We start from the raw sequence: 6,000 nt of genomic DNA on the forward strand, positions 1-6,000 counted from the left end.
TATGGAGTTGTGCCTTTGAAGGGTATGCTGGGATCCTAGCCCTTCATCTCTGTCTGTCTGTCTGTCTGTCTCCTTCTCTCTCTCCCCCTCCCTCTCCTTCCCCCCTCCCCCCTTCCCCCTCGCTCTTCAGCTACCAGGAGGTACATAGCTTCCTCCATCCCATGCTCCCACCATGATTTACTGCTTCACCACAGGCCCCAAAGCAACAGGGCCAACCAACCATCAGGCCAACTGCAGCCTCCAAGACCAGGCAAAACAACCTGCCTTCTTTTTAAATTGATTACATCTTGGGTATTTTGTTACAGTAATAACGCAAAGCTGACTAGTAGTCAAATGAGAGATGTGTAAGGGAGAAGGGAAATTTCCGCCTGCCCCGTGAAGGTACACTAAACTAAAATGACAAAAACAGATTAATTGGAGAAAAGACACACAAATTAATTACTTGCTTGCAGACAATCACATGGCATGATTAGCCTACCAGCTGCATACCCCTTTCTCTATAGGGGCAGGAGAGGATGGAGAATGTCAGAGGAATAAATAGTAAATGATTTCTAGGGGAACCAAACAGGCTTAGAGAAAATACAGTAGCTGGGGACAAAGTCTGTTTGACCTGCAGCACAGACAGTGGTTTGTAGATGATTCTCTATGGGACTGAGAGGACAGGGTATGTGACAAGAGTGTTCAGGTGTTGTGATAGACTCCTGCCTTTCCTTCTATGTGAGTTTAATCTTCTCAGGTTAATGACATTTCAACGAGAAGATTCTCCCTAGGCCCCAGATCTTAAGGCCTCCACTATCTGCCAATAGGGCCACAGACTGAGGGCCAAGCCTTTAACCCACGGGCATTCTTACTCACTTGGTGGATCCAGTTAGTTAGATAAGGAGACGTTGCAGAAAACCTTCCCTTGCACTGGGATGGTCAGAAACAAGGGAAGGTGCAAGGGCTTCTTTTAAAGACTTTTAATTTCTCTTGGATAAGTGTCTTATTTTGGGGGTTTCATTCTCTGAGCCCCAACAGATGCATAGGCCAAAGTATGGGGAAGGGTGGAGCTTCCATGGCTCTTGGGATGCACCACCTCCCAGCACCTTCCAGGGCCACCTCCTGGATGTGTCTTGTATGTTCGGTTGCTTCATTCTATAGTCATGACTTATTAAATCATTGGGCTTTGGCAATCCATTTAAAATCCAGCCTCTTTGCCCTCCAGGAGGTCAGGGAGTGAGGCTGAAATTTGAACCTCTAATCATGTGGTTGGTTTCCCTGGCAACCAATCTCCTATCCTTAAGGGTCTGTCCAAACATCACCTTATTAGCATAAACTCAGACATGGTGAGTAGGGCTTATTATCACTCACTTTTATCACTCTTGTCACTTAGGAAATTCCAAGGGTTGTAGGGGTTCTGTGCTAAGAATGGGGACAAAGACTAAATATGTATTTCTTACTATAAGTCAGGAGACCACAGAACTCTGCCCCTCTCCCCTGCTTTGTGCTGGAGTCTGACCTCAGTAACTGCATGAGGCCCGCTCCTCCCTGCTATTTTCCTGTGGGGTTCAGCAAATGAGATGCAAACAGATGATCAGGATGGAAGGAGAGTGATGGGCAGTTTATTGACCCTGTTGCCTCTGGGCTCCCTCCCATGGCAGTGTGCAGTGGCCAGTAACTGTGCTCACCACGGAAAACCACAGCTCCTACCCAGCAACCGCAAGCACAGCTCCTGACCTGTATCCTGACCCAGCTGCAGCTCCAGGCCCAGATGTGACTATCCCTCTTTTTCTTTTCCACGTTCCCCCTTACCCTTTCAGTCCAGGGGTAGAAACATCTCCCCAGTATTACTAGCCCCAGAGGACTTCCTCATCTCTTGCGAGTTTCACCCGACCCTGTCATACCTTTTTAAATAGTCCTCTATTTAAACACACCTCAGTTACCCTGATATCTGTTTTCTGCATGCCCTAAACATGACACATATTATAACATTTTTTTCCACCTTGGAATGTTGGGTGTAGAAGCCACTCAAACAGTGTTGTTGGGATTCATGTTCACTCTCAGGATACCAAAAAATCCAATTATCCAAACCCCTCATTCCCTTGAGTACCCTAGTCCACTGAGATGCAAATGTATTGATGGAAAATTTATTCACTCAGCAATGTTTATCATGCACCTATGATGTACCAAGCCCTGAGCTGGGCTCTGAAGATCCAATTGAGGTCAAGCAAACAATGTTTTCATTTTAATGAAATTGAACAGTCCCATGGGATTATGTGAGAATTTCCCCAGAGGATCATCTTTGCAGGCCAATATGAGACCAGATGACTGACTGCCTGAGAGCCCAGTGGTGCTCCCTGGGAACTGTATGAATATATATCGGTGTTTCCAGCCAACACTGGACTGGCTGGCCTAACTCCCATCCATCTTCCAGTCAAGTGGTCATGGGGCATGATTCTAGCTAAGGACACGTAAGCATAGACCTTCAGGCTGGGGCTTCCAGGAAAACCCTTATTCCCACTTAGGTTGAGACAGACCCCACTGGTATAAACTTTTCTTCTCCGTTTACCCTTTACATTCACCTACTTAGAACAAAGAAATGACATTTGTTGGTAGAGTGACCATCGTGTGACCATGACACCACAAGCCAATATGTTAAGGGTGGCAAAGCAGAAAGATAGGGCTCAGGTCTTATGACATCAGTGAGCTGCCCCATCAGCCCTGGACTGTGTATCTCTGGATTTGTATTAGTTAAATAAACCTCTTTCCGTTTAAGCCACAGGTTAAGTAGTTAGTTAAGAGTATTTATATGCACAGGAGACCCTCAAGATCGATCCATCTTCTTCCCATGTGTATGAGGAAATTAAGGCACAGAGAGAAAAGGAACTTGCCCCAAGTCACAAAGCCCAAGTAGAGCTCTCATTTCCCAACCATCCATGCTTATAAGCTCCTACAGCCTGCACAAAGACTTGTGAGCTCTCTGTGTCCTTTTGCTAGTGTACAGGTCTTGGAAGCAGAGCTCATCTCTCAGTCTGCCTTGGTCCTGGGGTGGTGGTGGAATGGGGGAGCCTTGTTAGATGCTCACTTAGTTACCCTATTGAGCTGTGGCAGGTTCAGCCTGGTTAACTTTATTGGGAGGTTCCATGGCTCCCAAGAAGCACCAAATTGCCCACCTATTGTGAGAATGAAGTAAGAAAAATACAAGCTCTCTGGCTGTCTTCCCTGTCTTATGACATGAAATTTCTGTGGGTTGTAATGAACCCCATCTGTAAAGCTAGTTTCTGTAAACTTCACAATTCCAAAAGAACTGATAGGAGGCAGACAGCTCGTTCTATCCCTACCCTAAATGATCCTGTCTCTTCTCCACTCTCATCTACCATGCCTGCTTTGAGACATAATTATTCTCTTCCTGAGAATACTGTAAGGGGAATAAAGACCACAAAAAGAATGTATCTGGGACCCTAAAAATAGGCTCACCAACTTTATCAGGGGCTGCAGTGGACTGAATATTTATTTATTCATATGCTGACCTCTTAACCCCTGATAGGATGGTGTTAGGAGGCAGGACCTTGAGGGATTAGGTCATGCAGATAGAGTCCTCATAAATGTAATTAGCACCCTTATCCAAGAGGCCCTGGAGAGCGCCTCTGCCCCTTCACCTTTTTTTTATTCAACAATTATTTTAGTGGAATCAAGACATGGCTAGCCCTTGTTTGGAAAATCAAGCCCCAGTCTCCGGCAAAACAGGATCTGGTAGCATCACTTTCAAGGATACTGTGGACACCTTTGTTCAGGTCCTGCAGATGCACTCAAAGGGGAGCATCCGTTCAAATTCTCACAGGAAGCAAAAGGAACGTGCATCCCTCTAGTGACAAGGACACAAAGGCTCAGAGGTATGACGTACTTATAGAGCTAAAAAGGGCAAGGTTGGAACCCAGGTCAGGCTCATTCTAAACTTTGTGCTCTTCCTAGAGCTGACCAAATGGGATAAGCCTTGCAAATTCAACTCATTTCCTATCATGTCGAATTTCCCAGGTCTCTGGAATTTAAATTCTCCTGCCAGTTAAAGTCTCATTAATTCAATAACCTTTGCTGCTTGCCTCCTGGGTGCCAAGAACTGTGCTTTTCTCAGTGATTTCCAGAGAATGACGAATGGCAAATGATAATGATATAATTTCTGTGATGAAAAAGCAGCTCCTAAGGGTTGTCACTCTCAAATTGAGCTACTTTTTCACTATTGAATAAATTATACTTGGAAGAGCTGGCAAGAATGCCTTCTTAGGGTGAGCTAAGCCAATCAATACATGCCACTTTAAATTCTCCTTTCGCTTTTTCTCCCATTCAAGCAGACTGGAAAAAAATGCAAGTGTTTGAGGACTGAAATTACAGGGGTAGATTTCTTAATGGAGTGATTTTTTTTTTTTTTTAGTGCTCTGATTCTGAAGAATGGGCAGCCTGGGGTGGGCTCAGTGTCTGGGCTGCTTTCTGGATGGGGGCAGCCGCTCCTGGGCTTGCCTGGGACCAGTCCATGGGTCACCAGGAATGGATCTGCAGGGGTCTGCTAGAGAGGCAGCAGCACTGGCTACACTCACTTGGGTGGCACTCATTCTAAAGCTTGTGATCTTCCTGGAACTGACCAGTGAGATAAGCCTTGTACGTTTAACTCATTTCCTACCACTGACCCCAGGGTTCACCTCCAAAAGTTGTTGTCAGTTTTGATCAGCCACAAAAGTGGATTTTAGAACAGTAGGCACTTGTGATAGGACACATATATCCACATACAAAAGCTGGGGATCTGGGCTTTGTGAGTAGGAGTGGCTGTTTTTCCTTCTTGCATCTCTCAGTGTCTCATTTTTTCTTGGGTAGACCTGACTCACATGTAAACCACATGTGACAGAGGACCACTTCACACCCCTTCCCTGAACTACAGGCCCCCAACCCTGTCTTGCCCTTTCTGTTTCTTTTTCAAAATGATAACTTGTTTAACAAATCCTCTCTCACTCTCCTTAGACCCACCTTACAGGGAGGAGGAAAATCTTTTGGTCCTCTCTTCCAACCCTCCTTCTCAACAGCCCGCCTAAGGGTGACTGGGGTCCAGAAGTGTGAAGGGAACTTCTCCCATCTTCTGACATACACCTGTCAATCTGATCCCCCTCCAAGTTTCACCAGGGAAGAAACTAGCTGCTTAGGGGCCCAGACAGGGGCAGACGGCAGAAACAGGCTGGCCCTGACAATAAGGCCATAAATCTATCCCGTATGACGCCCTTTTCCTGAGCTCCAGGAAGAGCAGGCGCCTCTGGTGACCTGGCCATGGATCCAGAGTGTGACCTTCGAAGCACAGATGTTCAGGGACTTGCCAGTTTCCTCATTTGTCAAATGGAAAGCATAGTGCCTCTGCTTCACAGGTGTGTAATGACGAGCAGATGAAATACTGGATGGAAAGTATTCCAAAAGGTCAAGAGTCCTACAGAATGAATCACCAAGCTGTGGTGAGTCTCTCTTCTTAATTTCTTTCCAATCTGGCTTCCTCTCTCAGCAGCCAGGAGCCCACCCCTCCAGCTATAAGCATCCCTCTCCTGTCTCTGGGTCTCTCTGTCTGCACTCTCTCCTCACCTCAGTCTCCACTATACAGGAATGGCCAATAATCTCTCCAAAACCCACCATACAGGAACACACATCCTCTTATCAAAACACCAGCCATTCTTCTTTGCCAAGATGAAAGCTAAAATCGGCCTGGTGGCAGTGGGCAGAGTTCAAGACTGAGCCAGTGATTTGCCATTGTGTGATTTGCTCCCCTTTGAGTGGCCGTCATCCCATCACTATGTCATATATCAAAAGGGAGATTGTCCCAGCTAAATTTAATCCAAAGATCCCTTTACAGGCAAAGAGTTTTCTTTAACTAGGCTCAGAAGAGGAAGTAAAAAATTAGAAAGATAAAGAGGATTCAATAGCCAGCCAGGAAACAGGAACTTCAGTCCTACAACCACAAGGAGCCATTCACCTGAATGACCTGATACGTAC

General features: G+C 46.0%; 1 protein-coding gene across 1 annotated transcript in view; it reads left to right on the forward strand.

The window, feature by feature from the left end:
- Trim44 (TRIM family member 44) overlaps positions 1-5,468 on the forward strand; it is a 205,049-nt gene extending 199,581 nt beyond the window's left edge. The window contains exon 8 of the transcript XR_015448986.1: positions 5,385-5,468. The gene's annotated coding sequence lies outside the window, so the exon portion shown is untranslated. The remainder of the gene's footprint in view (positions 1-5,384) is intronic.
- The last annotated feature ends 532 nt before the right edge of the window (positions 5,469-6,000 follow it).

This window comes from Heterocephalus glaber, unplaced genomic scaffold (assembly GCF_053883595.1).
Source record: "Heterocephalus glaber isolate CG9 unplaced genomic scaffold, H.glaber_assembly_v1.0 deba00000594, whole genome shotgun sequence".
Lineage (NCBI taxonomy): Eukaryota > Metazoa > Chordata > Mammalia > Rodentia > Bathyergidae > Heterocephalus > Heterocephalus glaber.